At 44.9% G+C, this 14581-nt stretch overlaps 3 pseudogenes; 2 read left to right on the forward strand and 1 right to left on the reverse strand.

Annotated features, from left to right (window-relative positions):
* The window catches only part of LOC122332339, a 70757-nt pseudogene extending 69837 nt beyond the window's left edge, over positions 1-920 (reverse strand).
* The window catches only part of LOC122332334, a 249997-nt pseudogene that overhangs the window by 149000 nt on the left and 86416 nt on the right, over positions 1-14581 (forward strand).
* LOC122332338 overlaps positions 1-14581 on the forward strand; it is a 190245-nt pseudogene that overhangs the window by 134060 nt on the left and 41604 nt on the right.

Raw genomic sequence — 14581 nt, forward strand, 5'->3', positions numbered from 1 at the left:
AGTCACCCCACCATAAAGTCCAGATCAGTGGAGTGTCTCTGTGATGTTTGTTCTTCTGTAGAGTTTCTCTCATCTTCTATGATCATGGAGCTCAACTCAAGTGACCATCAGGTTCTCGGTCATCAGTCTAGACAAGGCCTTTCTCCATTAATTGCTCAGTTTGTCCAGAAGATCAGTTTTAGGAGAAGTCCTGTTTTTGTTACAAACGTCTTTCATTAAGAGAAAACATCTCAGAGAAATCCTCTCTGAAGTGTTTGATTCAGTGAGTTTGTGTTGTTTGTGATCCTCTCATCATCAGCTGCAGTATCTCTCAGCTGTATCAGTGCAGTCTCTGTGACTCTGACTCACAACTTTTGTACGACTCTTTATCACTGTGTGAACACCCAGCTACCACTGATATAGTGTGCACTCTGACAGTAATAATCTCCTGTATCTTCAGTCTGGACTCCTCTGATGGTCAGAGAGAAATCACTGTCAGATCCACTTCCACTGAATCTAGATGGAGTTCCTGACTGGAGGCTGTTAACTCTATATATCAGGAGTTTAGGAGCTTCTCCAGGTTTCTGCTGATACCAGTGTAAGAAGTCACCATTATAAACTCTGCTGCTGGTTTTACAGTTTATTGTGACGTCTTGTCCTTGAGTTGTTGTTATTAATGATGGACTCTGAGTTACAGTGATCTGTCCTCTACACTCTGAAAGAGAAAGAAAAATAACTTTTAAATATTTGATGTACATTTCACATTTCAAAGAATGAATAATAATCATCAATTTTTTCACACAAACCTTGAGCAAACAGCGTGAGAGTCCAGATGAGGATGAGGATGTTGTTCATTGTAGTAGTTGAGTCTTGTGTGATGATGAAGATTGTGTTGTGTTCTGCTCTCAGTCATGAAGTGTTAAACTCACAGCACTATAAACACTCTCAGAGCACTGAAGCATGTCTGATGATGTAAAGAAGTGGGCGGGATTCACAACAGCTTGAGCTGCACTATGTACTGTATTATTATGGGTCTAATAATTTCAGATATAGATGAAAGCATTTATTAAAGCCATTATTTTATACTGTGGTCTTGAATGCAGCATCACTCTGTCACGTTCCCCGGACTGTTATTGTTTTCGTCTCGTGCCATGTGTTCCCTGTGCCCTGCCTTTCCTCCATGTTAATTGTATGATTGTCTGCAGCCGTGTCTCGTCAGTGTTGTCAATTACCTCGTGTATTTAAGTCCTGTGTTTTGAGTTCTGTTGGTCCGAGCGTCGAGGTCCTTACCTGATGTCTTTACGTGTGTTTATCCTGCCTGCCTGTTCTACCTGCCTGCCTGCCTGCCTTTATATCTTTATTTTGTCATTCTTGAGATTAAATCCATTTAAGTTTATTTTGAGCCTCGTCTCCTCAGTCTCTCGAAAGCGCAACCGTGACAGAACGCTCGGACCTCAAAAAAAGTAAATAGCGGCGTATTTTCCCCCTTATTTTTTTGTTTTTGTTTGTCATGTTTGCCCAGTTCAAAGACCAAACTTCCTCATCCGCCTGCTGGAGCAGGGATTGCTCTCTCGAGGACTACACCGAACTGTTCCTCGAACTGGCCAACGACTCCGCTACCGGACTGCTCTCTGCTCGAACTCTATTTCCGTGGACTTAACACCTCCAGCCAAAAGCGCAGCTGTCCGGGAGCGGTCCTCGAGAGAGCCTCGCCGCATCGTCGAGTGGGTGCTGGTGTCCTGCAAATCAACCATGATGGTTGCGCCTGAGGACAACGACACCAGCCCCACTCCAGATCCAGAGCCTAGCTCAGCCCTTCACCGCATGGTCGAGCCCCAGCCTGAGCCCACCGCTGACACGGGGCGGAGTCGAAGCGCGACCACGGACCCATCGCCAGAGAGAGCGACAGAGCCGTGGGGCGTAACAGGACCCGAGCCGTATCACGTCAGACCAGGTGCGCGAGCCAGCTGGCGGAGCTCCCGCGGTGGAGACAGCCGACTGCGAGGAGAGCGGAGTGGAGCTCCGCCCACTACACATCGGCTGAGGATGAGCTGATCATCCACCTGGGGCTGCTGGATCTGCAAAGGAGCTGGATGATGTAGACTTGGACTTGGACTTAGACTGGACACCTCCCTGTATCCTGAGTTCCTGTTCCCGTTCAGCTACCCAGTAAGCCCGCTGGTTTCCGCCCAGCCGTCCCGTTAGCCCGCTGGTTCCGCCCAGCCGTCCCGTCCGTTAGCTCGCTGGTTCCGCCCAGCCGTCCCGTTAGCTCGCTGGTTCCGCCCAGCCTTCCCGTAAGCCCGCTGGTTCCGCCCAGCCGTCCCGTTAGCTTCGCTGGTTCCGCCCAGCCGTCCCGTTAGCTCGCTGGTTCCGCCCAGCCGTCCCGTTAGCCCGCTGGTTCCGCCCAGCCGTCCCGTTAGCCCGCTGGTTCCGCCCAGCCGTCCGTTAGCCCGCTGGTTCCGCCCAGCCGTCCCGTTCCTGTGCCCGCGCCACGTCGCGCTCCTCCAGTGCCCGCGCCCGCGCGCTCCCTCCAGTGCCAGCGCCACGTCGCGCCTCTCCAGTGCCCGCGCCCGTCGCGCTCCTCCAGTGCCCGCGCCACGTGCGCTCCTCCAGTGCCCGCGCCACGTCGCGCTCCCTCCTGTGCCCGCGCCCCGTGCGCTCCGTCCCGTTCCTGTGCCCGCGCCCCGTGCGCTCCGTCCCGTTCCTGTGCCCGCGCCCTGTGCGCTTCCTCCAGTGCCGCCTCAAGTTTTCCCACCCTCCCACCCTTGCCACACCACGTCGATGGATCCCAGCAGCCCCTGCGCTCATCCTCAGCTCACCATCCGGAGCTCGCCACGGGTCTGCCGGTCTCCATCGCCGTCGTCGGTGAAGGATCCCTCGCCTCGCCGTCCTGCCTCCGAGACCCAGACTCCTCCTCGGCCCGTAGACCGTCGGCTCCCCTGGGCTCCTAGCTCCCTCCTCTACACCGTGGTCCGTCAGTCCACCAGCTCCACCAGGCTCCATCGTCCCTCCGGCTCCGCCTTGGTCTGTAAATCGACCATCCGTCGCCTCGGATTCCTCTCCTCCGGCCGCCTCGTCCCTCCATCCCACCGGCTCTGTCAGGCTCCTCCTTCCCTCCGGCTTCACCTCAGTCCTCAGTCGCTCTGGCTCCGCGCGTCCTTCCCGTCCCCGTCTCCGTGTCAGTCGCGAAGCCTGCGGCGTCGCCTTGACCTCCAGCGCCTCGGCGTCACCCTGGCTCTTCGGCTCTCCGTCTCTGCCTCAGTCTCCTCCACCACCTGCTCCCGCCGCCGCCGGTCGGCCCCATGGAGTCGATGGCTGCTCCTCCTCCATGGCTCCTCCTCCGTCGGCTCCACCTTGGACCACCATAGCTGGGCTCTGGATCTCCTCCTGCTCCGGACTCCTCCTGTCTCCTTCCTGGCTCCTCCCTCCGTCGGCCCCACCGTGGACCACCATAGCTGGGCTCTGGATCTCCTCCTGCTCCGGACTCCTCCCTGTCTCCTCCTGGCTCCTCCTCCATCTACACCTCCTTGGACCCTTCTGCCTTCTGCCTGCCCCATCCTGGCTATCCGTCCTCCACCAGAACCTCCTCCCAAGACCCGGTATCCCCAAATCCTAGTCATCTTGGTTTTTGTTTGTGTTTGTTTGTTACCCTTTAGGTGCGAGGACGCACCTTCCGGGAGGGGGTAATGTCACGTTCCCGGACTTTGTTATTGTTTTCGTCTCGTGCCATGTGTTCCTGTGGCCTGCCTTTCCTCCATGTTAATTGTATGATTGTCTGCAGCCGTGTCTCGTCAGTGTTGTCAATTACCTCGTGTATTTAAGTCCTGTGTTTTGAGTTCTGTTGGTCCAGCGTCGAGGTCCTTACCTGATGTCTTTACGTGTGTTTATCCTGCCTGCCTGTTCTACCTGCCTGCCTGCCTGCCTTTATATCTTTATTTTGTCATTCTTGAGATTAAATCCATTTAAGTTTATTTTGAGCCTCGTCTCCTCAGTCTCTCGAAAGCGCAACCGTGACACACTCACTTTATTTTATATAAGCGCTCAATATTAAATAATCTGTACAAAGTGAGGTCGTCAAATGCTGACATCAGTTGTGTTTTGGGGGTGTAGGGGACAAATTCAACATGGGGGTTTGTAGCTGTAATGTGGAGACTGACAACAGAGTTAGGGATCCAAATGCAAAAACTTTATTTACAGTACGTTTTTAGATTTTCAAATCTTTAGTCAGATTTCAGCACTACATCCACACAATTAAAGTGCATTAAGTACAAAATGAGTTGTTACAGTTTAGCAGACTTTTAATACTTTAAGTATAGTCTAGACAAGGCCCAAGGGTCTTACAAACCCTACTTTACTGCAACATGAGTAGCAACATCAGTCAGCAGAAAGGTAGGCCATACCGACACACGCAGATATCAGACGTTTTATTTAAACCCCTAAATCAGACAGAAAGATAGCCAGGCTGTTTGTGGAGTTGTTTAATCCTCTTCTGCTGAGATCTAATGTCTTTTATCTTCAGCTAATTTAATTTATGGCTGTGGCTGCAGTCAGTTGTAGTTCACCTTTTCTCTCGGCTTGTCTAACTACCTCACTGCAGTCAAACAAAGCTTATGTGAATTTGTGAAAAGTATATGTCATGCGCATGAACATTACATTTTAGCAGTTTGATTGCCAACCACTGACCTGGCTCCCAGAGTCACTTTCTTCTGGCAGGTTATGTGTCGCTAGCTGCTGGGGACTCTACAGAGACACTGGGTCATCCCAGTCCTTCGTGCTTGTACCACTGGAACGTCTTTCTACTGTGAACGAGTGTACTGTAGTTAGTGGAAGCTAGAGACTAAGGCTGAAAGTTTTACGTATGTATATTTTTCTTATAAAAATTACTTTTGGGAATTTACAATTTACTCAGGAGGCCTTTATTCTCATGTTGCATATGTACCATTTCCAGTATTTACTATTTTCGGTTTTCTCAGAAAGATATGACTGTATGAGCAAACATGACATGAAAAGAAGCAAACGTGTAACTTTACCTTCCCTGTCTAATACAGATAGATGTTTTCTAGTTTGATTTAATGGGTAAAGGGATAGGACATCTAAAGTAAAGCATTGCCACATTTATAACAATAAACTTCACCATCTATTTATTTTATGTAATGAGTGTGTGTTCTCTGATCAGTGTTGTGTGTGATTGTGTTGTAGAGCAGCTGCAGTATCTCTCAGCTGTATCAGTGCAGTCTCTGTGACTCTGACTCACAGCTTTTTGTACGACTCTTTATCACTGTGTGAACACCCAGCTATTACTGATATAGTTTATAGCCATACAGTAATAATCTCCTGTATCTTCAGTCTGGACTCCACTGATGGTCAGAGAGAAATCAGTTCCACAGTCAGCTCCATTTCCACTGAATCTTGATGGAGTTCCTGACCGGAGGGTTTTAATGCTGTACACTAAAAGTTTAGGAGCTTCTCCAGGTTTCTGTAGGTACCAGGAGAGACATGACCCACACCAACCGTCTGACTGGCGTCCAATAGAGCTGCTGGTTTTACAGGTCAGAGTCACTGTTTGTCCGTTCTGAACATGTTTCTCTGTTGGAGTCTGAATCACAGTCACCTGTCCTGAGTCTGAAGAACAATTAAACGACATGATATTTAAAAAGTTTGAAATAACTTTTAAGAGAGCTAACTGAATGAAAGGTCTTACCTTGAAAATACATCCCTAAGATCAAGAAGAATATGATCAATGTCATTGTAGTTGCTTTTTTGTGATGATAAACAGTATCAGTCATGAAGTGTTAAACTCACAGCGCTATAAACTCTCTCTCAGAGCACTGAAGCATGTCTGATGATGTAAAGTGACTCTCACTATTTAAATCATTCACCTGAAGACTGTAGTTCACTCTCGAAGACAGATAACTGAATGTGGCACAACCTGTAACTGAATTCAACTCAAAGAATTATGAAGAACATGAAGAAAATCATCACTGATAGGGACTAAAATGTTACAAGTTAGTTTTAATACACAAAAGTAAATTAAGTCAGATTTAAATTGATAAGTTTCATTAATAAATCCACTGGTGGACAAACAATAAATGATCATAAAAACAACCAGTATAGACAAAAATGGCTATATTCTTTAACACATGTAGTGTTTTTGATAACTTTCATTAAGATTTAGATTACTGTTTAGATTACATAGTTTTAAGCACTCCTGAAAATTCAGCAATATTAATATTATGCTTTGCTGCTATTTGCCAAACGTTCATGTTCATAAGAGTTTATTCACATGCTAGTGACGCCCCCTCTAGAATAAAACAGTCAATATCGCTCTAAAATACTTTAATAATCTACAATACAATAATAATAATCTACAAAACAGTAATGTTCTTTTATTTAACTGGAGTTTAATCCTTTGAAAAGAATAAATAAATAATAAATATATATTTTTGTTGTTGTTCATTTGTTTGAGAACCACACATGTATGTCCAACTTATATTTAATAAACTATGGTGATTCTTTAGGAAGATATGGTTACTTTACAGAGCAGATAATAGACATATTTACATAGATTTATTTACAGTCTTGTTGTTCAATGCTTTGGCAGTACTCTAATGTGATTTTCTGAGTTAAATGTTCATGTGTTTATTAAGGCTTTGATGGATTTAGTGTGCATTGAGAGCAAGTACACTGTTAAACTAATTAATATGTATCAAATATTTCAATTTGAAATGTCATTTAAATGTATAAATTAAAAATAAAACCTTTATATTACACTATTGTAAAAACTCTTATTACATTATTATTATGTCTGTTTTGATGAATATTTTGTCTTCTCTTTTACATTGAAATATTTAGGGTTCACTCACTGAACCATGAAAACACCTGCAAATGGAGAAATTATGAAACTATTTTGAGTAGTCAAATGATGAACCCCAACCACTGAAACAGATGACTGTTGGTTCTGTGTGTGTTGACTCGGTGTAGTCTGACTGTATCTTGAAGCTCCTGTGAAACATCTGCTGATGGAGCTGATCTATTCTGAGAGGAACAGAATGAGTCAGGACTAAAGAGAGATGATGTTTGTTCACTGAGACTCTCAGCAGTCAGACTGAGCTTCCCAATGATTGATCAACCATTTACTGTTTTGTATGGGACTATATATAGTGTGTGTGTGTGTGTGTGTGTGTGTGTGTGTGTGTTGTTTGTGATCCTCTCATCAGCAGCTGCATTATCTATCAACTGTATCAGATACGACTCTTTATCACTGTGTGAACACATGTTTGCTGTTGATGTAGTGATAACTCTGACAGTAATAATCTCCTGTATCTTCAGTCTGGACGTCTTTCATGGTCAGAGAGAAATCACTTCCAGTATCTCTTGTTCCTGTCACTGAATCTAGATGGAGTTCCTGACTGGAGGGTGTTCGTTTGATATATGAGGAGTTTAGGAGGTTCTTCAGGTTTCTGCTGATACTAATATAAGTGACCAACAAAGTAATTTGGCAAGTATTTCTTTTATTTTTACACTGTGAATGGGGCAATAAATCCATCCCTACCCTAGCCCTATCCAACACATTCTGATTATTTCCTCTTTTTATGACTTTAATGAGATTTAAAAGGGAGAAAAAATAGTCAAAAGTCATGTTTGAACCCGAGTCACTCGCATCAAATACATTACAGCACACGTATCTGCCCCGGAGCTGATGTTTCTGTTAATAGACACTACATTTATTAGCAAACATTTATTAATTTGTGTATTTGCAAAATGCTGGACTTGATTTTAGAACCTTTTCTTTTATGATTTCATGCAGGTTTCTTTACAATGTTACATCCCTATCATTGTGATCTTCTGCTTTATACTGTTCAGTGCTTTGATGCAACCTGTGATGCTAAAAGCGCTATATAAATGAAAATGATTGATTGATTGATTGATTGATAACCTTGTAACGCTTGTGAAAGAGCAACAGTTTGACACGAATGTGAGAGAAACAGTAAAGACATGACTGAGAAAGCTTGTGTACGTTCAACAGAGTACTTTCAGATCTGGACAGATCTCATGGAAAGGTCGACTTCTTGAGACTGACTCTGAGAACAAGCTTACTCTTTTCTTTATATGAAGTGCTGCTGGTCTTATGTCACTGCAGGAGTGTGTACGGTGGGTTCTTAAAGCAGTTTCATATTCTTGACAGGGTATTAAATGGGTGTTTCTGTTTCATAGCTTTGATTTGCTTTACCTTGTTTCAACTACAAGCTATTTGTGTATTATTACAGCAATATATATATATATTGTGTTGGAAGAGCCAACGACAGACACAGTGGGTGTGGCGTCAGGCCTTTTATTAAAGAAATATACAAAATAAAGTGTCCAGGGGAAAAGTGTCCACAATAAATGGGGAACTGGTGTCCTCGTCGTGCTGCAGGGGAAGAGCAGGTCGGGTAGTGTTCCAGGGGAAGGGTCCAGGTAAGGGGTGGAGTGCTGGCGGCCGCACTGCGCTCCTCTCTCTGGTCCGGGCGCAAGGGGTGGTCGGGCTGGTGTAGTCTGTATGTGACCAGGCTGATCCTTTCCACCACGGTGTAGGGTCCCTGCCAGTTCACTAAGAAGCGCAGCCGTAGGAGCGAGGACCATGACCTTGTCACCGGGCTGGAATTCCCGTGGTTGGGCTGCCCAGTTGTAGTGCCGCTGTTGGGCCTGCTGACCCTTGCACAGGTGGTCCCGGACTAACGGCATGGCACTGCCTATCCGTTCCCTCATCTCCTTGACATGCTCTCTGACGGTGCGATGGGCTGCCGGCTGCCAGTTCACCCTGCCCTAGCTTCTGGGGTTTCCTTGTGCGGCTCGTGGTGGGCGATGCAGCCAGCCAGCCACTTGCAGCGCGTGCAGGGTGCCGGATCTTTCATTGAAATCGGCTCATTGTGAGCAGAGGGAACCGCTGGCCTGTTGACTGGTCGTGGCGTGCCCTCCGGCGCCCGTCGCTCCTGGACCACCCCCTTGGGAAAAGGAGGCGCTCGCTCCTCAGACTCCTGATGTTGGGCCGCGTCCGCCAGCTCCACCGCCTCAACGAGCTCCATGGTGGTAGCTGGGTTCCTCATCCTGACAGCTTGTCTGTGTAAGCGGGGAAGGGCTCTCAGGAATGACCTGCTCCGCCACCTGACCCACCATTGGGGTCACATCGAGGAGCCAGTGGGTGAGGCGCGCGAGTTTGCCCGCTTGCGCTCGGGCGGGGAGGTGTGGGTTGTACTCCCAGCTGTGGAAAATGGGTGAAAGGCTGAGCCAGGAGAGAATCTCTTGGGGTACTTCTAGTTAGCTCTCTGCCGCCTCGCCGAAAAGGGAGAAATTCGCACGCTGTGCCTCACCGGTTAACAGGGGCCAGTATCCGTGCTCACTCCTCAGGGTGCCAACCTTCTGCATTGGCAGTTGTCTCGAACATTTGCAGGAATGCCTCGGGATCGTCATGTGCGGACATTTTTGGTAGCATTTTTGGCTTGGGCTCGGGGGTCAGGCAGCGGTATGCGTTGGGCGGCGGCGGACCGTAGGGCAGCAAGCTCCTGCTCCGTTTCGCCCTGTCGAGTTGCCAGATGCTCAACGATTTGTTGCTGATGGACGCTGATCTCGGTGAGCCGTTGTAGCAGTTCTTCCATGGCGGGGAGGGCGCTATGCCAAGCGATAAACTAAAGGGAGATAGAAAAAAAAGAAGGGGGTGAAGATGAGATCACTTGCGGTGTTTCTTCACGCTCTTGCCACATTCTCCACCAGTGTGATGGGGTGAAGAAGCACACAGCGAGGAGGGCTCAAATCAAAACCTCGGAGGGTGGAGTTATTTAACAAAGAAAGATTTTGTAACACTTTGCATGTCTTTATAGTCACTTTTGTTCAGTTTAATGCATCCATGCTAAAGAAAAGTAGATTCATTTATTTAATAACTTCACATGTGTTGAGGTTTTTACACTTGTTCTCAGTTCTCATTTACCAAACCAGTTCAGACACGCTTCTTTGAAAATGACTATATATATATCTCAGTACCTGACATCAGTGATTCTGGTCTGGAATCAGGAGTCTTTCTTGGACACAGCAGCAAAGAGGACGGCTGTGAAGGACAGACTGAAAGCTGCCGGTCATAACCTCATAACACTGGTCCTGTAACGGAGCAACAATTGACATGAATGTGAGTGGAGCCTAACGACAAGCTGAGTGTGTCATCATTACATTTCAGTGTGATATTGTCTCAAGGTCAGTTTTATTGAAGTTTTTATCTGTACTTCCCCTCTGACAGCTGCAGATTCTTCTCTCTCTCTTTCTGTCCTTCTTTTATTCCTTTCTTTACTTTTTTTTTTTTTTTTCAGGGAAGCTGACAGAATTAAATTGACCGTACATAAAAAGCGAGAGATATATTGCCATATCATTTTCTCCATAAACTTTTGCACAGTGACTTCCTCACAACACTGACACATTCATCAAAACCAGAATTGTGATGAAGTCCAAAACAATTGCCTGATATTAACACAAAAATATCAGAATTCAGAGGAATTTAGTAATTTCTTGAGCTCTGAAATGGGATTCTTGCTGTAAAGGGTTTTAACAAGTGGGTTTAATGAGAGTTTAACAAGTCAGGGATAAGGTTACTTTCTGACTTTCTTTGTGAGGCCAGCATCGTCACATTTATTGATTGAAGTGTTTCAAAAGAAACTTCAAAACTTCAGGAGTTACGCAGTTTATTGCTAAATGAGCAAATAATGTCAGATCATTTCAAACCTTTTTTCTATTTGTATTTTATACATACTCAGAAATAAAGGTACAAAAGCTGTCACTGGGCGGTACCTTTTTAAAAAATACACTTTTGTACCCATTAGGCTCAAAAAATGGACCCTTTAGGTACAAATATGTCCCTTTTAAAAATCTACCGCCCCAGTGACAACTTTTGTACCTTTTATTTTTAAGAGTGTATTTGCACTAAAAGGTATAATATACAGTATTATCATAATTCACTGTGTTCATGTTTTATCCTAATCCTTAGAAATAGCAGAATGTATCACTTAAAGTGTAACATAACAAATAAATACACACATTAACCCTCTGTCCACTAAAAGACACACTGCAATCATCTGCAAATGTACACGCTTTATTCAAATATATTTACACTAAATGTATAATTGAAATTACATTTCTTTATATGATTCAATTAATTTATAAAACCACAAGCTGGTTTCAGACAGCACAGACTCCTTTTGCCAACCAACTAAAAATCTATTACATCTAAACATTAATAAATATGAATTATATGTACAATTTAGTGTCTAGTGCCTCTGTCTGTTCCTCTTATTTACACAATGTCCCATTTATCCCTTTTCTCTACTCTCTATCTGATTTCTAGCTCTGGTTTCTGCTGGTGCTGTGTGTTCAGCTCCTCCAGGATCCACACAGAGCCCCTCACGGACTGAAGATGACCAGGAAGCAGTTCTCTGCACTTCCTGTGTCACTTCTGCTCTCCCTATACAAACAGGCGAAAGCATTGATCCAGACTGATCCCAACGACACAATCCAGCCGTGACTGCTGTGATTCAGAAAGTGTGTGTCACTGGCCTTACACCTGTTCAGTTTAACCAGGGGTGGCTCTCAATGTCCTCTAAACTGGGCCGGTCTGATGCCGATGCACAGAGACACCAGCGAATCAGCTGCGGCACTCTGTTACACACAACACAGCCTTCAGCAACACAAAAGCACACGCTTCACCTGGATCTGGACGTGATGTCCGTCTCTTGCCTGTAGACAGCTCTCTAGGGAAGGTCAGCCTGCTTTTGGAGGTGACCCTGCGTGCTCCTCTGAAGGGGAAACAGCCGCACAGGATGCTGTAGAGCGTCACCCCGACCGACCAAACCGTAGCCGGTCCTGCGTAATTAGCGGTGCTGCCGAAACCACTCAGGAGGGGCGTATTCAAGAGTGCCTGAGAGACACAACAAGACCACAAACGTCCGATCAAAATCTTCCCTTTGGTGTTCACAAACACATGACTGCAGTGAGATCAAAGCAACCTGCAAATTGTTGGTAGGCCGAGTCTTGCAGCAGATCTCCACAGCCGAAGTCCAGCAGCTTGATGTCGTGGGACTCAGTGGAGATCAGAAGGTTCTCAGGTTTGACGTCCCGGTGCAGGACTCCGCGGCTCTCGCAGTGTTTCAGCGCCGTGATCAGCTGCAGCAGGACCTTTTTGGCCAGAGTCTCCTCCAGACATCCGTTCTCCTCGCAGAAACTCTGGAGATCTTGGCAAGGGCGGGACGCTCCAGGATCATGGTGTAGCGTCTGCGATGGTCGAACCACTCCAGCAGCTGCAGGACGTTTGGGCAGGCAGGAGCCGAATTGACCAGGGTCATCAACGCCACCTCCAGCGGCAGCAGACCCTGACCTTCCTGCAGAGACCAAAGATCCGTCACATCCAGAGCTGAATGCAGATTCACAACAGATTCACCTTCAACTCACCACGTTCAGCGTCTCAGGCGCCCTGCTTTTGCAAGCGTGCTTGATGGCAACCTGTGAACAGATAAACCACAGGAAATCACGCATTCACTGATATGGCCATTTCTAAAAGCTGTTTGAATGAAGCAGGGAAGGAAACGTCTTACTGGCAGTCTGTCGGACCTGCGTATCCCAGCATGCACCGAGCCGAATCCACCTCGGCCCAGCAATGGGCCCTTGGCATACGCTTCTGAAACGCACAAGAAATGTATAAACGGAACATTTTCTATTAATAACCGAGTCATGACATCTTTGATAATCCTGACCTCTGCGGGAGGCGTTGGCTGGTCTTGTGTTGGAGGTGGACGGCCCTTCATCCTCCCGGCCGCCGCTCTGCCGCTTCCTCTTCCTGTGAGGCTGATCTGTGGACACAGAAACAGCCAGGTCAGAAGGCAGAGGTGCGATGTATCCTGGTAGCTCTTGGCTCAGGGGCTGCTCTGGGTCACGATCACCAGAGCCTCGTCTCCCATCCTCCTGAGCAGCCGTCTGAGAGATACCAGCGCTCCTGGATCTGGAGCGGCCCGAGGCTGAAATATTACACACTTACAATACTTCATACTGTTTTATTAACAGTCAATAATCAAAACATATCAAAACATTAATCAAAACACACAGTTTATCTGTCACGTGGAACAAGATACACATCACTTAACTTAAATATAACAGGTTGCACAAGCTGTCAAACAATGCACATACCAATAATAAATATCCTAAAATAATCAATTAAAAAACATACCTCGTCTTTCGTCTGAGTGAGCCATTGACCTCCTCCAAACTCCTCAAAATAAGAAAATAGGAGAAAGAAAGAAAAGTAATAGAAAAAAACGAAATACAATAACAATACAAGACACAAGTGCAGTAATAAGTTTAGTTATAGAACAAATAACAGTTTAAAACTCTTCAAGAAAATCCGCTGATCTCCGTCTGAAATAAAAGTTTTCTTCTAAGGAATCCTCCGATGAGCTTCAGAAAGCAACAAGATCTGATCAGAAAATACTCAAATGTCTCCTCGTCTCACAACCAACAGATAGCGATGGGTTCGAGAGTGTTTATATATTCAGTCAGAACTCATAACACGCAGTCGCTATAGCAACTAAGACGCGAATCACGCGGCGCTCACGTCAGTTCGCATCGCGCGTGCATGCCAGCACTAGTTGAATATTTATGCAATTATTCATTTCTATTTTAAATTTAATTATGATTTTAATTATGGTTTTTAATCTAAACACTTTAATTATTTAACAACTTAGCTCTGTTTCTAAAATAGTTTTAAATCAGTTTTGTTTATACATGAATGTGCGTTTTTAAGCGAACGAGTCAATGATTCAGTTAGACACTCATTAAGAACAGACTCCTGAATGAATCAGTCTTTTGAACGAATCATTTGAGCGTATGATTCGGTGATAAAAACAGTTACTTGCCACCAACTACTGGCAGTTTTAGTTTCATTTGTAACGACAATTTCAGATTTAAAATCATTTAATATTTTTGTTTAAAATCAGTTCACATTTCTGTATTAAATGTTTTGTGTGAAACCATCTTAAAATAGACTACTGTAAAAATGCTGCTCTCACTTAAATTTGTTGTCATGTTTTCAGCCAAAATATCAAACAATTCTTAAATTAAGAAGGATTTTCTCGACATTAAGTTTACTGACAGAGTTTTCGATAGAACAAAATAACTATAAAATTTTGACTAATTTAATCTTTCCTTAAAACAAGACAATAATTTTGATTTGTCTAGAAAATCTAGATATTTTGTCCAGAAAAAAGACAAAAATGTAAGTAAAAGAAAACCATAATGAAAGAAATTGCTTGAAAACGGCATATTGACATTTGTATATCATATTAAAATCAGCTAACTAAATGTATTACATATAAACTCACTCTATTTGTTGTGCTGACTTTTATTAAAAATATATCAGAACAATTTCTGACATTCCTAAAGCATCTGAAACCCTGAAACCTAAAAATGACTGGTGATTTAAAAAAAAAAAAATCACATTGATTTTACCTTTTGATGTCTATTCATGCCATTTAATTTTTTTTTTTGGAAAGATAGTCCTAGTGTCCTCTACAGAGGACATAAAATAAAATATGAT

Source organism: Puntigrus tetrazona, unplaced genomic scaffold (assembly GCF_018831695.1).
Source record: "Puntigrus tetrazona isolate hp1 unplaced genomic scaffold, ASM1883169v1 S000000009, whole genome shotgun sequence".
NCBI lineage: Eukaryota > Metazoa > Chordata > Actinopteri > Cypriniformes > Cyprinidae > Puntigrus > Puntigrus tetrazona.